The sequence below is a fragment of the Stenella coeruleoalba genome (assembly GCF_951394435.1).
Source record: "Stenella coeruleoalba genome assembly, contig: scaffold_40, whole genome shotgun sequence".
Lineage (NCBI taxonomy): Eukaryota > Metazoa > Chordata > Mammalia > Artiodactyla > Delphinidae > Stenella > Stenella coeruleoalba.
In genome coordinates this window covers 2,561,264-2,578,774 of record NW_027646100.1, presented here as the reverse complement: position 1 = coordinate 2,578,774, position 17,511 = coordinate 2,561,264, and the positions used below count along the sequence as shown (strand labels likewise).

Below are 17,511 nucleotides of genomic sequence, written 5' to 3'. Positions count from 1 at the left end.
CCAGGGAGAAATTCCAGCAGCAGGTATGGGTGACACATCCTCTTCTTTAGCAGGTGGCAGCCTGGCAACTGCTGCAGAAAGTCCAGCAGAGCCCCACTCACACTGGGCCACCCACAAAGCCGTGGCCTCTCACTCCCTCCCACCAGCCCAGCCGCGAGACTGCTGACAGGGCAGAGAAAATGGCGTCAGGCACGGCTGCAGGGGCTCTTGCTGCCTGGAGTGGTATTTATATTGATCTCAACCCAGGCACACCTGGGGAGGGCTGGCCGGCACGGTAAGGCTGCCCAGGTCAGCCAATCATCACCCCTCAGGGGCTCACAGTTGCAGAAAATGGAACTTGCTGAACCGGCCAGGTCCAAGGAACAGGTGTGGGCTCCTGAGAGTCAGGATAGACAAGGGGCTGCAGCTTTGGCTTGTTTTCTAATCATTTTATCTGGCCCATGAGTGGGAGACAACTTCAAGAAAACCCTCTCCTAATGAGAGGAAACCCAGGAGTCAGGCAGAGGAGGGGTGAGGTGGTGGTTGGAGACAGAGGCCTGGTGCCCCGGGTGCAGTGGAAGTCTCTGGAAGACCAGGTGGAGGGAGGCCTCACGGAGTGATGCCCAGGGTCACAGACCTGTCGCAGCTGCTGTTTGTTAGTTCAAGTCCTGCTCTGAGGTGCTCTCTGTGTCAGCTCTGAGCGACAGGTGAGCTGGGGGTGCTCTGCAATGAGGGCTATGTGCACGGTTCCTGTGTGCCCAGCCCTGCCACGGTACCTGCAAGGGTAGCTCTGTATCCTGGGAGGGGCCTGACCACGAGAGCCCCGTGGGCTGGGGTGGGGGTGGTGGTACCTGCCCAGGTCGAGCTCCATATTCTGGGATTAGGTCTGACCACGAGAGCCCCATGGGCTGCTGGGGACCTGGTAAAGGATGTCAGGACAGTCAGTGAAGCCACCGAGGATATACCTCCAGTTGCTCCTAATTCCTACACCCTGCTGGTCATTCTACCAACCACCAGGACATGGTATTCTGTATTAGTCTTCAATGATGCCTTCTTTTGTATTCCATTAGTCCCAGAGTCACAAGAAATTTTGGCTTGTGAGTGGCAGGACTCTACATACAACTAAAACAATACTTCCGGCCGTCTGGCCCCAAGGGGTGCAAAAATTCCCACACCATCTTTGGGGAAAGCTTAGCTAAAGACCTAAAAGTTCTACCTCTGGAAAAGGAAACCCTCCTTCAATATGCAGACGACATTCTGATCACCAGCCTACTAAGGAGGCCTCTGAACTAACCAAGCCAATAAAGGATAGAAGTTGTCCAAGAAAAAGCTCAAATATCACAGACTAGCGGTGACCTGCCTGGGCTTCATTCTCACAGAAGGTCAGAGAAGCCCATCCCAGGAAAGGGAAGAAACCATTTTCAGCCTTACCCCTTTCTAAAACTAGAAGACAGCTTAGGGGTTCCTGGGGAGGCCAGGGTTTGCTGCTTCTGGATCCCTAACTACAGTCTACTAGCTGGGCCTCTATATGAAAACACTGAAAGGAAAAGATGATGATCCTTTTGAATAGAATCCAGAAGTGGCCTTTCAAGAATGGAAAGAGCAGTCAATTCAGACCTTGCCCTGGAACTCCCTAATTTAGCTAAACCCTTTGATCTTTACAATCCCGGTGAAAGGTGAATCGCCATTGGAGAATTAGTGCAAAAACTGGGACCACTTGAAATGGAACAATGCAAGAATGCCATCCAGGTAGGATAAACTACGGTCACTAAGGGGCTTGGCCCACTGCACATCTGGCCAAGATACTGGCTGGTATCTAAAAACCTGGAAATCAGCAGCCCAAAAGGCCACCTCCCTCCTAAGGGAAAAGGACCCCACGTGGTGATCCTAACCACCAACCATGCCCTGAAGTTGCAGGTTCGCTCCGTGGGGGCACACCGACCTCGAGTGAGGAGGCCCTCCAACTCCAACATCCAGAGAGATAACCGGGGGCAACAGGGCACCATGACGACTCGTGTGAACATCACTTGACCTGGAGTTTCTCTCATAAAACAACAAGAGTGTGTCCCAAAAGAGTAGACTACTGCTTGCAGGACTTACTGCACCCAGAGGGGAGCTAATAATCTTGGCGGGGGAACAGTATACCACACTGTCACCATAGAAAAGCCTACAGACACCTTGATGATGGTGGCCAATAAGACCGGCTGGACTCCTGTTTACTTCAAAAGGCTGTTGACTCAGTAGCCATCATGGTCCTTGGTCACCACTGACCCTGGACTGTCTGGGAGTTGAGCGGGCAGGGCTCTGACACCTGGTGCTGTTTGTACGTTAATTCAGGGGCCTAACTGAAGAAAGCGCAGACTACTGGTCAGAGCATCTAGGCTGGCAGAGACGGTCAGCCTAAGGTGGCCGAACAAATGTGGGGCGGGGTGAAACCGGCCCCCACAGCGTCTCTGCACATCTCTTTCCTGGACCCTTAAAGGTCATTAGAATCTATAACACTTCCAATGCTGGTGCTCAGGTGGACGAGCAGGGAGGCAGGGGTCCTGGGGACAATCAACGTCACCGGGAGGCTGCTGGGGAGAAGCTCTGACCCTCGCCCCAGGGTATGAGGGCTCCCAACTCAGCACTCAGCAGTTACAGAAGAAGGGTCTGCACCCTCAGCACTCCAAGAATGAGGAACGGGACAAAAGGCAGAGGAGGGGTTTGTCCCCAGCAAAGCCCATTAAAAATCCCTGGGAGATAAAAATAGAATCTGGGCAATAAAGTCAAGTCTAACCTTTTTTATCCTTTGTGCTTTGTCTAATTTCACGTGCTCCTAGGGTCCCGCATGCAGAGGTTCCACACCCGGCACTTCAGACCAGATTTCCTAGTGCAGAATGGCTGGGTCGACACCTCAGCTCCTGGGGCCCAGTGCAGACTCCACGATATAGAGCCTGAGCTACAGCCAACCCGGCCCTCGAGAGCTCCGCCGCCTCCTTCCCTCCCACTGACTCTGACAGGATCTCTACACAGCAGCCCAGCCCACAGCCCACGGGGTAGTGCATGCTCTCACCTCTCCATTCTCTGATCAAAATATAAAGTTTCCTTTGCTTGTGAACCAAACTCAGTCTCGATCTGTTGGCCCCAATGACACTGGGCAGGGGGACACTTGTTGGGGTCCACTCTGGAGGATCAGTAACAGAAATTGAGACTATTGTAACCTCAATGAACAGATGTGTGAGCCAAACTGTAGTTAACATAGAACAGTGTATAAGGCTCGGGTAAAATAAGATGTTTTTAACACTTCCATTTGATATTTCCATCACTTTTTATAAGCAAGTTCAGTGAAAAGGTTTGTCTTATTTGTCAGGTCAATATTAGAGAAACGAAGTGATTTCTTTCCAAGGATGTACAGCTAATAATCTTGGTTAAACCTTCAATCTTGTTTTAAATGCTTTTCCATTGAAAATGATACCTCTCTTTCAGCTCCCCCATTTCTGAGAAGTATAAAATCTTATAATTTATTATTACCAAAGGGGAAAGGTGGGAGGAGGGATAAATTAACAGTTTGGAATGAACACATACACACTGCTATGTATAAAATAGATCATCAACAAGGAACTACTGTATAGCACAGGGAACTACACTCAACATTTTGCAATAACCTATAAGGGGAAATAATCTGAAAAAGAATAGATATTTTTATTGACATCATCTATCAATGACAGTTAAAGTGTAGCCTAAGGGAAGCTGGTGGTGAGTGCTTCTGACCCTGAAGACTTCAATCATCTAAAGTTTGGACTCTGCCTACTTCCCAAGGCCCTTAATGAACATATGTGTAGCCGTAGCTTAAAAACTTCCCCAGTTTGGGTTTCGGGGAGACACTGATTTTGAAAAAGCCCTGGTGTTCTCCTTACATGAATGGGACTCTTCCTACTGCTAAAACATGTCTGTCACACCCAGAGGATGGTATACCATCTGATCGGGAAGAGTTTGGAAAAGGCATCTCATCTCCTCATCTCCTGGTGCTCGGGTTCACCCCTCCAGCGTCTTTACTAACAGTCTCCCCACTTGGAGATGTCAGCACTGTCAACATCCTGTTGCGTACAGTTTGGAATTTGTCCAGAGGATGAAGCGGAAGGATGAGGAACAATGAGAGACAAGTCCTAGGTGTTCAGACAGGCACATGTCACTCTAATTTCCAATCAGGAAGACGAATTGACCAAAGGCTAGGGTTGCCCATGGAAACAGTATAGGGCTTGAGGAAATCCCGCTGCTTTGTGGCCAGTTCCCATAAACACGAGTTGAACAATGGAACTCAGGGGCAGTAAAATTCACAAAACTGCAGAGTTGAAAATATCCATCACTGAAAAATGTCTTGAGGAAAGTCAGAGAAAAGGACTTGTAAGCAAGGGAGAATGGCAGGAAAGGGATTTGAGGAGGTAGAAAGGACTCGCCATTAAGCACAAGAAAAGGAGCTGAACATTGCCAACATTGCAGTTGGCCAAAAAGGGTGTATGCGTTCTTTTCTGTATATATTCAAGAAAAGGGCATACACTTTTTTAGCCAACCAAACAGGTGGGCACTGGAAGTCAATACTACAAAAGATATCACTTCGCATCAGTCAGAAGAGCCATCCTCATAAAGCGTAAACAACAGAAATGCAGGACAGGGCAACGAGAAGAGGGAGCCCTGTGAGACTTATAGTGGAAATGTATATTGCCAACGGCCATTCTGGAGAAGTGTATTGTGTTTACTAAAGCATCTAAAAAATGAGCTACAGAGCATAGGGCACTTGCACTCATGGGCGTATATCTTGGGAAAAACAAAAATCGAGAGGACACAGGCACCCCAATGTTTACCCCCTCTCTGTTTAAAAGATCCTCGACTAGGATATAACTTAAATGTCTCTGGAGGGAAAAAATGGATAGAGATGTGGTACTTAGGTAGAGTGGAATATTATTCAGCCTGGAAATCAATGAAATATGGCCAGTTGTAACGACTCCGGAGGAGTTACGTATGATCATTCTAAGTGACAGAATTCAAAAAGAAAAAGACACATATCATAAGATATCACTTAAAGGTGGAATCCAAAATGGCTACACATGAAATAAATTACAAAACAAAAACATAGTCAAATATGTAGAAAACACGCATAAGGCTGCTAAACGGGAAAGGTGGGGAGGGGTGAGGCATCATCCAGGAGGTTGAAATTAGCAAAGATACCATTCCAAATACCAAACTGATAATCAACAAGGCCTACACGGTAGCTAAAAGAACTGCACTCAGCACACTCAAGTCACCGGAAAAGAATATATACGACTGGTAAGAATCTGAAAAAGAATTTATTGATGTCTCTCTGTACGTGAATCAAGTGGATGTACAGCAGCAAGAAACAGAGCTTTGAAAATCAGCTGTAACCAATATAGTAATAAATTGAAAAAAATAAACGACAGAGAGACAGAGAAAACCTCTTACAACTTTTCCTCAGGGACGGTGATGCAACATGGATTGAACACATCTAGACCCACAGCAGGATGAGACATAAGGCTGGAAACTGTTTGCGCTAAGAGAAATGTGAGGTTGGGTGAGGAAATGCACACCCTTTAAAGTAATACTACCTGGTACCCATTCAATGGGTCCCAAATCTGCAGGTTCAAGGGATCTTCCTACAGCTAAAACATGCATGGAAAACCCAGAGGACTGTACACCATGTGATCGGGAGATGTGTCTAAAATGCACCTCATTTATCCTCTCCTGGTGCTCCTGTTCACCATTCCAGCCACGCTACTTAGAATCTCCCCACTTGGAGAATCAGCACATTTAAACTTCTGTTTCACACATTTTGCAAATTGTGAGGAGGATGAACGGGAAGAGGGGGAACCAATGAGAGAAGAGTTGTAGGGGTTTGGACGGGCACATATCACTCTAATTTCCCATTAAGAATAAGAATTAAAGAAAGGCTCAGCCTGCCTCGCCGGAGCCAAAATAGGGCCTGAAGCAATCCTGTGGGTTTGAGGTCAGCTCACAAAAGAGCAACTTAAAAAATGGAGCTCAGGGTCACTGCAATTCACAAACCTGCAGAGTTATAAATGAAAACTAACGTCCAAAAATATGTTGAGGTAAGGCAAAGAAGAGGATCTGAATGCAAGACAGAATTGCAAGAAACAGATTTCAAGAGATAGATTGGACTCGTCTTTAACGCACATGAAAAGCGGCAGAATTTCGACAATGATGCAGTTGGCCCAAAAGGGCGTATGCGTTTTTTCCTGATTATATCCAGGAAAAAACGCATACGCACTTTATGGGCAACGAAGCAAGCAAGCAATGCAAATGTGCACAACAAAGAAGTCTCACTTCCCACCGGTCAAAAGGGCCATCCTAAAAAATTGTAAAAACCAGAAATGCAGGACAGGCCATGGAGAACAGGGAGCCTTTATACGCTGATGGGCAGTGTGTGAACTGCCGAGAGCCACTCTGGAGAAGTGTATGGTGGTTCCTAAATCATCTAAAAAACAGAGCTACAGAGCATAGGACACTTCCAATCATGGGAGTATATCTAGGGAAGTCTAAAAATCAACAAGACACAAGCACACCACAGTTTAGGGCTACTCTGTTTACAAGAACCTCAACTTCAGTACACCTTAAATATCCCAGGAAAGAGAACAATGGATAAAGAAGATGTGGTACTTATGTACAATGGAATATCTCTTCACCATGAAATCAATGTAATAAGGCTAGTAGAAGGATAAAGAGTGGATTTAGGTCCGATAATACTACTTGAAATAAGTCAAACAGAAAAAGAAACATATCATAAGATATCACTTATAGAGGGAGGGTAAATATGGCTGCACAAGAAATGAATTACAGAACAGAACAGTGTCTCACATTTAGAAAACACACTTATGTCAGCTTAAGGGGAAAGGAGAGGTGGGGTGATGCATAAAACCAGAGTTTGAAATTAGCACAGATACCGTTCAATAAACCAAATAGGTATTAGACAAGATCTACACCTTGCTCAATGAACAGGCCTCAACACACCCTATACACCGCAGAGAAATATATCTGAGGAATAAGAATCTTAAAACCCATGTATTGATATATCTCCATAAGGGAATCAAGTGTGTGCAGAGCGGCACAAACACAGCAGTGAAAAGGAGCTAAACCCCATTATAGAAATAAATTTTAAAAACAAAACGCTGAAACAATGAAAGAGAGAAAAATTCTTACAAAATTCGCTCAGGGGCTGTGATGCAACCTGGATTGACCACATATAAACCCACAGCTGGATAAGACATAAGGCTGGACACTTGGGGCTGACAGGATTGGTGAGCTTTGGTGAGCAACTGCCGAAAGTTTAATGCAATACTTCATGCTACTCAGTCCAAGGGTCCCAACACTCCAGGTTGAAGGGAATCTTCCTACAGCTAAACCATGCTTGGGAAACCCAGCGACTGGTATACCATATGATCGGGAAAGGTTTCTAAAACGCACCTCATTTTTCCTCTCCTGGGGCTCCGGATCGACATTCCAGCCACTTTACTAACAACATCCCCACATGGAGTCAATGCCTTTAAGTTCTGGTATCGCACAGTCTACAGTTAGTGCAGAGGATGAATGGGAATAGGGGGAACCAGTGAGAAACTAGCTGTAGCGGTTTCAATGGGCACATGTCACTCTAATATCACATCAGTAAGAAGAATTAACCAAAGGCACAGCAGATGCCCCAGAAGAAAAATAGGGCTTCAAGGAATCCTGTGGTTATGGGGCAATACCACAAAAATAAGAGCTAAAAAATGGAGCTAAGGGCCACTGCAATTCAAAAACCTGCAGAGTTATAAAGGCCAACTATTTTTAAAAAATATATTGAGGTAAGGCTATGAAGAGGCATTGAAAGCAAGGCAGAATTGCAGGAAACCGATTTCAGGAGGTAGACTGGAATTGCATTGAAAGCATATGAAGAGAGTAAGAAACTCGACAATGATGCACATGGCCAAAAAGGGCGTATGTGTTTTTTCCTGAATATATTCAGGAAAAAACGCATACGCACTTTTTGGCCAACCAAGCAAGCTTGCAAAGGAAATCTGCACTACAATGAAGCCTCATTTCCACCTGGTCAAAAGGGCCATCTGAAAAAAGTGTAAAATCCATAAAGGCACGACAGGCCATGGAGAACTGGGAGCCTTCTTATGCTGATGGGCGGGATGTAAATTGCCAACAGCCACTCTGGAGAAGTGTATGGTGTTTCCTGAAACATCTAAAAAACAAAGCAACAGAACCTAGGGCACTTCCACTTATGGTCCTATAGCTTAGGGAAATTAAAATCAAAAAGACACAGCCACCCCAAAGTTTGGGACGGCTCTGTTTACAAGAACCTCGTTTACAGTACAAGTTCAATATCGCAGAAAGTGAAAAATGGATAAAGAACTTGTGGTACTTATGTACAATGCAATATCACTCAGCAATGAAATCTATGTCATCAGGCCCGTAGCAGCATAATGAGTGGATTCAGGTATGATGATTCGAACTGAAATAAGTCACACAGAAAAGAAACATCATAAGGTATCACTAATACACAGAATGTGAACTTGGCTACACATGAACTGAATTACAAAACAGAACAGTGTCTCAAGTTTAGAAAACCAACTTATGCTTGCTTAAGGGGAAGGTGAGTTGGGGTGCTGCATAAAACCAGAGATTGAAATGAGCACAGATAAAGTTCCTTAAGCCAAATATGGAATAGACAAGAGCTACTCCTTGCTCAACGAAATGGACTCAACACCCCATATTAAACGCCTAAGAATGTACCTGACTAGTAAGTATCTTAAAACCTATGGATTGCTATGTCTCCAAAAGAGAATCAAGCGTGTGTACAGGGGCATAAACGCAGCAGTGATAGGATTGGAGAGGTTCGGTGAGCAAATGAAGACCCTTTGAAGTCATATTGCATGGTACCCATTACATGGGTCTCAACTCTCCAGGTTTAAGGTATTCTTCCTTCAGCTAAAACATGCATGTGGAACCCAGAGTATGATCAACCGTGTGAACGGGAGACGTGTTCAAATATGTCTCAGTTTTCCTCCCCTGGTACTCGGGTGCAACATTCCAGACGCTTTATTAACACTCTCCCCACTTGGAGAGTCAGCACCTTTAACCTCCTGTTTGGCCCAGTTTGCAATTTCTGCGGAAGATGAACAGGAATAGGGAGAACCAATGAGAGACTAGCTGGAGGTGTCTGGACGGGCAATTTAACTCTCATTTCCCACCAGAAAGAGGAAATAACCAAAGGCTCAGCATGCCGTGCCGGAACCAGATTAGGGCCTGAAGCCATCCAGTGGTGTTGCAGCCAGCTCACAAGAAAACGAGTTGAAGAAAGGATCTCAGGGGCACTGTAACTCACAAACCTGCAGAGTTATAAATGACAGCTATCGTCCAAAAATAGACTGAAGTAAGGCTGCCAAGAGGACTTGAAAGCGGGGCAGAATTGCAGGAAACCGATTTCAGGAGGTAGACTGGAATTGCATTGAAAGCATAGGAAAAGAGGCAGAACGTCCACAATGATGCACTTGGCCAAAAAGGGCATATGCGTTTTTTCCTGAATATATTCAGGAAAAAACGCATACGTCCTTTTTGGCCAACCAAGCAAGCTTGCAAAGGAAATCTGCACTACAATGAAGTCTCACTTCCCCCCGGTCAAAAGGGCCATCTGAAAAAAGTGTAAAATCCAGAAAGGCAGGACAGGCCATGGAGAACTGGGAGCCTTGTTATGCTGATGGGCGGGATGAAAATTGCCAACAGACACTCGGGAGAAGTGTATGGTGTTTCCTGAAACATCGAAAAAACAAAGCAACAGAGCCTAGGGCACTTCCACTTATGGTCCTATAGCTTAGGGAAATTAAAATCAAAAAGACACAGCCACCCCAAAGTTTGGGACAGCTCTGTTTACAAGAACCTCGTTTACAGTACAAGTTCAACATCGCAGAAAGTGAAAAATGGATAAAGAAGTTGTGGTATTTACTTACAAAGCAATATCACTCAGCAATGAAATCTATGTCATCAGGCCCTTAGCAGCACAATGAGTGGATTCAGGTATGATGATTCTAACTGAAATAAGTCACACAGAAAAAGAAACATCATAAGATATCAGTAATACACGGAATGTAAACTTGGCTACACAGGAACTGAATTACAGAACAGAACAGGGTCTCAAATTTAGAAAACCAACTTATGCTTGCTTAAGGGTAAAGGTGAGTTGGGGTGCTGCATAAAACCAGAGATTGAAATGAGCACAGATAAAGTTCCTTAAGCCAAATATGGAATAGACAAGAGCTAGTCCTTGCTCAACGAAATGGACTCAACAACGCATATTAAACGCCTAAGAATGTACCTGACTAGTAAGTATCTTAAAACCTATGGATTGCTATGTCTCCGAAAGAGAATCAAGCATGTGTACAGGGGCATAAACGCAGCAGTGATAGGACTGGAGATGTTCGTGAGCAAATGAAGACCCTTTGAAGTCATATTGCATGGTACCCATTCCACGGGTTTCAACTACCCAGGTTTAAGGTATTCTTCCTTCAGCTAAAACATGCATGTGGAACCTAGAGTATGATCAACCATGTGATCGGGAGACGTGTTCAAATATGTCCCAGTTTTCGGACCCTGGTACTCGGGTGCAACATTCCAGACGCTTTCTAACACTCTCCCCACTTGGAGAGTCAGTCCCTTTAACCTCCTGTTTGGCCCAGTTTGCAATTTCTGCGGAAGATGAACAGGAATAGCGAGAACCAATGAGAGACTAGCTGGAGGTGTCTGGAATCCAGAAAGGCAGGACAGGCCATGGAGAACTGTGAGCCTTGTTATGCTGAAAGGCGGGATGTAAATTGCCAACAACCACTCGGGAGAAGTGTATGGTGTTTCCTGAAACATCTAAAAAACAAAGCAACAGAGCCTAGGGCACTTCCACTTATGGTCCTATAGCTTAGGGAATTTAAAATCAAAAAGACACAGCCACCCCAAAGTTTGGAACGGCTCTGTTTACAAGAACCTCGTTTACAGTACAAATTCAACATCGCAGAAAGTGAAAAATGGATAAAGAAGTTGTGGTATTTACTTACAAAGCAATATCACACAGCAATGAAATCTGTGTCATCAGGCCCTTAGCAGCACAATGAGTGGATTCAGGTATGATGATTCTAACTGAAATAAGTCACACAGAAAAAGAAACATCATAAGATATCAGTAATACACGGAATGTAAACTTGGCTACACAGGAACTGAATTACAGAACAGAACAGGGTCTCAAATTTAGAAAACCAACTTATGCTTGCTTAAGGGGAAAGGTGAGTTGGGGTGCTGCATAAAACCAGAGATTGAAATGAGCACAGATAAAGTTCCTTAAGCCAAATATGGAATAGACAAGAGCTACTCCTTGCTCAAAGAAATGGACTCAACACCGCATATTAAACGCCTAAGAATGTACCTGACTAGTAAGTATCTTAAAACCTAGGGATTGCTATGTCTCCGAAAGAGAATGAAGCATGTGTACAGGGGCATAAACGCAGCAGTGATAGGATTGGAGATGTTCGGTGAGCAAATGAAGACCCTTTGAAGTCATATTGCATGGTACCCATTACACGGGTCTCAACTCTCCAGGTTTAAGGTATTCTTCCTTCAGCTAAACCATGCATGTGGAACCCAGAGTATGATCAACCATGTGATCGGGAGACGTGTTCAAATATGTCTCAGTTTTCCTACCCTGGTACTCGGGTGCAACATTCCAGACGCTTTACTAACACTCTCCCGACTTGGAGAGTCAGTCCCTTTAACCTCCTGTTTGGCCCAGTTTGCAATTTCTGTGGAAGATGAACAGGAATAGCGAGAACCAATGAGAGGCTAGCTGGAGGTGTCTGGACGGGCAAATTCAACTCTCATTTCCCACCAGGAAGAGGAATTAACCAAAGGCTCAGCATGCCGGGCCGGAACCAGATTAGGGCCTGAAGCCATCCTGCGGTGTTGCGGCCGGGTCACAAGAAAGCGAGTTGAAGAAAGGAGCTCAGGGGCACTGTAATTCACAAACCTGCAGAGTTATAAATGACAGCTATCGTCCAAAAATAGACTGAAGTAAGGCTGCCAAGAGGACTTGAAAGCGGGGCAGAATTGCAGGAAACCGATTTCAGGAGGTAGACTGGAATTGCATTGAAAGCATAGGAAAAGAGGCAGAACGTCCACAATGATGCACTTGGCCAAAAAGGGCGTATGCGTTTTTTCCTGAATATATTCAGGAAAAAACGCATACGCCCTTTTTGGCCAACCAAGCAAGCTTGCAAAGGAAATCTGCACTACAATGAAGTCTCACTTTCCCCCGGTGAAAAGGGCCATCTGAAAAAAGTGTAAAATCCAGAAAGGCAGGACAGGCCATGGAGAACTGGGAGCCTTGTTATGCTGATGGGCGGGATGTAAATTGCCAACAGACACTTGGGAGAAGTGTATGGTGTTTCCTGAAACATCTAAAAAACAAAGCAACAGAGCCTAGGGCACTTCCACTTATGGTCCTATAGCTTAGGGAAATTAAAATCAAAAAGACACAGCCACCCCAAAGTTTGGAACGGCTCTGTTTACAAGAAACTCGTTTACAGTACAAGTTCAACATCGCAGAAAGTGAAAAATGGATAAAGAAGTTGTGGTACTCACTTACAATGCAGTATCACTCAGCAATGAAATCTATGTCATCAGGCCCTTAGCAGCACAATGAGTGGATTCAGGTATGATGATTCTAACTGAAATAAGTCACACAGAAAAAGAAACATCATAAAATATCAGTAATACACGGAATGGAAACTTGGCTACACAGGAACTGAATTACAGAACAGAACAGGGTCTCAAATTTAGAAAACCAACTTATGCTTGCTTAAGGGGAAAGGTGAGTTGGGGTGCTGCATAAAACCAGAGATTGAAATGAGCACAGATAAAGTTCCTTAAGCCAAATATGGAATAGACAAGAGCTACTCCTTGCTCAACGAAACGGACTCAACACCGCATATTAAACGCCTAAGAATGTACCTGACTAGTAAGTATCTTAAAACCTAGGGATTGCTATGTCTCCGAAAGAGAATGAAGCATGTGTACAGGGGCATAAACGCAGCAGTGATAGGATTGGAGAGGTTCGGTGAGCAAATGAAGACCCTTTGAAGTCATATTGCATGGTACCCATTACACGGGTCTCAACTCTCCAGGTTTAAGGTATTCTTCCTTCAGCTAAAACATGCATGTGGAACCCAGAGTATGATCAACCATGTGAACGGGAGACGTGTTCAAATATATCTCAGTTTTCCTCCCCTGGTACTCGGGTGCAACATTCCAGACGCTTTACTAACACTCTCCCGACTTGGAGAGTCAGTCCCTTTAACCTCCTGTTTGGCCCAGTTTGCAATTTCTGTGGAAGATGAACAGGAATAGCGAGAACCAATGAGAGACTAGCTGGAGGTGTCTGCACGGGCAAATTTACCTCTCATTTCCCACCAGGAAGAGGAATTAACCAAAGGCTCAGCATGCCGGACCGGAACCAGATTAGGCCCTGAAGCCATCCTGCGGTGTTGCGGCCAGCTCACAAGAAACCGAGTTGAAGAAAGGAGCTCAGGGGCACTGTAATTCACAAACCTGCAGAGTTATAAATGACAGCTATCGTCCAAAAATAGACTGAAGTAAGGCTGCCAAGAGGACTTGAAAGCGGGGCAGAATTGCAGGAAACCGATTTCAGGAGGTAGACTGGAATTGCATTGAAAGCATAGGAAAAGAGGCAGAACGTCCACAATGATGCACTTGGCCAAAAAGGACGTATGCGTTTTTTCCTGAATATATTCAGGAAAAAACGCATAAGCCCTTTTTGGCCAACCAAGCAAGCTTGCAAAGGAAATCTGCACTACAATGAATTCTCACTTTCCCCCGGTCAAAAGGGCCATCTGAAAAAAGTGTAAAATCCAGAAAGGCAGGACAGGCCATTGAGAACTGGGAGCCTTGTTATGCTGATGGGCGGGATGTAAATTGCCAACAGACAATTGGGAGAAGTGTATGGTGTTTCCTGAAACATCTAAGAAACAAAGCAAGAGAGCCTAGGGCACTTCCACTTATGGTCCTATAGCTTAGGGAAATTAAAATAAAAAAGACACAGCCACCCCAAAGTTTGGAATGGCTCTGTTTACAAGAACCTCGTTTACAGTACAAGTTCAACATCGCAGAAAGTGAAAAATGGATAAAGAAGTTGTGGTATTCACCTACAAAGCAATATCACTCAGCAATGAAATCTATGTCATCAGGCCCTTAGCAGCACAATGAGTGGATTCAGGTATGATGATTCTAACTGAAATAAGTCACACAGAAAAAGAAACATCATAAGATATCAGTAATACACGGAATGTAAACTTGGCTACACAGGAACTGAATTACAGAACAGAACAGGGTCTCAAATTTAGAAAACCAACTTATGCTTGCTTAAGGGGAAAGGTGAGTTGGGGTGCTGCATAAAACCAGAGATTGAAATGAGCACAGATAAAGTTCCTTAAGCCAAATATGGAATAGACAAGAGCTACTCCTTGCTCAACGAAATGGACTCAACACCGCATATTAAACGCCTAAGAATGTACCTGACTAGTAAGTATCTTAAAACCTATGGATTGCTATGTCTCCGAAAGAGAAACAAGCATGTGTACAGGGGCATAAACGCAGCAGTGATAGGATTGGAGAGGTTCGGTGAGCAAATGAAGACCCTTTGAAGTCATATTGCATGGTACCCATTCCACGGGTTTCAACTACCCAGGTTTAAGGTATTCTTCCTTCAGCTAAAACATGCATGTGGAACCTAGATTATGATCAACCATGTGATGGGGAGACGTGTTCAAATATGTCTCAGTTTTCCTACCCTGGTACTCGGGTGCAACATTCCAGACGCTTTACTAACACTCTCCCCACTTGGAGAGTCAGTCCCTTTAACCTCCTGTTTGGCCCAGTTTGCAATTTCTGCGGAAGATGAACAGGAATAGCGAGAACCAATGAGAGGCTAGCTGGAGGTGTCTGGACGGGCAAATTTAACTCTCATTTCCCACCAGGAAGAGGAATTAACCAAAGGCTCAGCGTGCCGTGCCGGAACCAGATTAGGGCCTGAAGCCATCCTGCGGTGTTGCGGCCAGGTCACAAGAAAGCGAGTTGAAGAAAGGAGCTCAGGGGCACTGTAATTCACAAACCTGCAGAGTTATAAATGACAGCTATCGTCCAAAAATAGACTGAAGTAAGGCTGCCAAGAGGACTTGAAAGCGGGGCAGAATTGCAGGAAACCGATTTCAGGAGGTAGACTGGAATTGCATTGAAAGCATAGGAAAAGAGGCAGAACGTCCACAATGATGCACTTGGCCAAAAAGGGCGTATGCGTTTTTTCCTGAATATATTCAGGAAAAAACGCATACACCCTTTTTGGCCAACCAAGCAAGCTTGCAAAGGAAATCTGCACTACAATGAAGTCTCACTTCCCCCCGGTCAAAAGGGCCATCTGATAAAAGTGTAAAATCCAGAAAGGCAGGACAGGCCATGGAGAACTGGGAGCCTTGTTATGCTGATGGGCGGGATGTAATTTGCCAACAACCACTTGGGAGAAGTGTATGGTGTTTCCTGAAACATCTAAAAAACAAAGCAACAGAACCTAGGGCACTTCCACTTATGGTCCTATAGCTTAGGGAAATTAAAATGAAAAAGACACAGCCACCCCAAAGTTTGGAACGGCTCTGTTTACAAGAACCTCGTTTACAGTACAAGTTCAACATCGCAGAAAGTGAAAAATGGATAAAGAAGTTGTGGTATTTACTTACAAAGCAATATCACTCAGCAATGAAATCTGTGTCATCAGGCACTTAGCAGCACAATGAGTGGATTCAGGTATGATGATTCTAACTGAAATAAGTCACACAGAAAAAGAAACATCATAAGATATCACTAATACACGGAATGTAAACTTGGCTACACAGGAACTGCATTCCAAAACAGAACAGGGTCTCAAATTTAGAAATCCAACTTATGCTTGCTTAAGGGGAAAGGTGAGTTGGGGTGCTGCATAAAACCAGAGATTGAAATGAGCACAGATAAAGTTCCTTAAGCCAAATATGGAATAGACAAGAGCTACTCCTTGCTCAACGAAATGGACTCAACACCGCATATTAAACGCCTAAGAATGTACCTGACTAGTAAGTATCTTAAAACCTATGGATTGCTATGTCTCCGAAAGAGAATCAAGCATGTGTACAGGGGCATAAACGCAGCAGTGATAGGATTGGAGAGGTTCGGTGAGCAAATGAACACCCTTTGAAGTCATATTGCATGGTACCCATTCCACGGGTTTCAAATACCCAGGTTTAAGGTATTCTTCCTTCAGCTAAAACATGCATATGGAACCCAAGTATGATAAACCATGTGAACGGGAGACGTGTTCAAATATGTCTCAGTTTTCCACCCCTGGTACTCGGGTGCAACATTCCAGACGCTTTACTAACACTCTCCCCACTTGGAGAGTCAGCGCCTTTAACCTCCTGTTTGGCCCAGTTTGCAATTTCTGCAGAAGATGAACAGGAATAGGGAGAACCAATGAGAGACTAGCTGGAGGTGTCTGGTCGGGCAAATTTAACTCTCATTTCCCACCAGGAAGAGGAAATAACCAAAGGCTCAGCGTGCCGTGCCGGAACCAGATTAGGGCCGGAAACCATCCTGCGGTGTTGCGGCCAGCTCAAAAGAAAGCGAGTTGAAGAAAGGAGCTCAGGGGCACTGTAATTCACAAACCTGCAGAGTTATAAATGACAGCTATCGTCCAAAAATAGACTGAAGTAAGGCTGCCAAGAGGACTTGAAAGCGGGGCAGAATTGCAGGAAACCGATTTCAGGAGGTAGACTGGAATTGCATTGAAAGCATAGGAAAAGAGGCAGAACGTCCACAATGATGCACTTGGCCAAAAAGGGCGTATGCGTTTTTTCCTGAATATATTCAGGAAAAAACACATACGCCCTTTCTGGCCAACCAAGCAAGCTTGCAAAGGAAATCTGCACTACAATGAAGTCTCACTTCCCCCCGGTCAAAAGGGCCATCTGATAAAAGTGTAAAATCCAGAAAGGCAGGACAGGCCATGGAGAACTGGGAGCCTTGTTATGCTGATGGGCGGGATGTAAATTGTCAACAGACACTCAGGAGAAGTGTATGGTGTTTCCTGAAACATCTAAAAAACAAAGCATCAGAGCCTAGGGCACTTCCACTTATGGTCCTATAGCTTAGGGAAATTAAAATCAAAAAGACACAGCCACCCCAATGTTTGGGACACCTCCGTTTACAAGAACCTCGTTTACCGTACAAGTTCAATATCACAGAAAGTGAAAAATGGATAAAGAACTTGTGGTACTTACGTACAATGCAGTATCACTCAGCAATGAAATCTATGTCATCAGGCCCGTAGCAGCATAATGAGTGGATTCAGGTATGATGATTCTAACTGAAATAAGTCACACAGAAAAAGAAACATCA

The 17,511-nt window shown here is 44.7% G+C and overlaps 1 long non-coding RNA gene across 2 annotated transcripts in view; it reads right to left on the bottom strand.

The window, feature by feature from the left end:
- The window catches only part of LOC307181344, an 84,388-nt gene that overhangs the window by 16,364 nt on the left and 50,513 nt on the right, over positions 1 to 17,511 (bottom strand). The window contains exon 1 of one of the 2 annotated variants that reach the window (XR_013826467.1): positions 11,075 to 11,160. The exons of the other annotated variant lie outside the window; for it this stretch is intronic. This is a non-coding gene — a long non-coding RNA (uncharacterized lncRNA). Of the gene's footprint in view, positions 1 to 11,074; positions 11,161 to 17,511 lie in introns of those variants that run through there. 2 annotated transcript variants of the gene reach the window in all.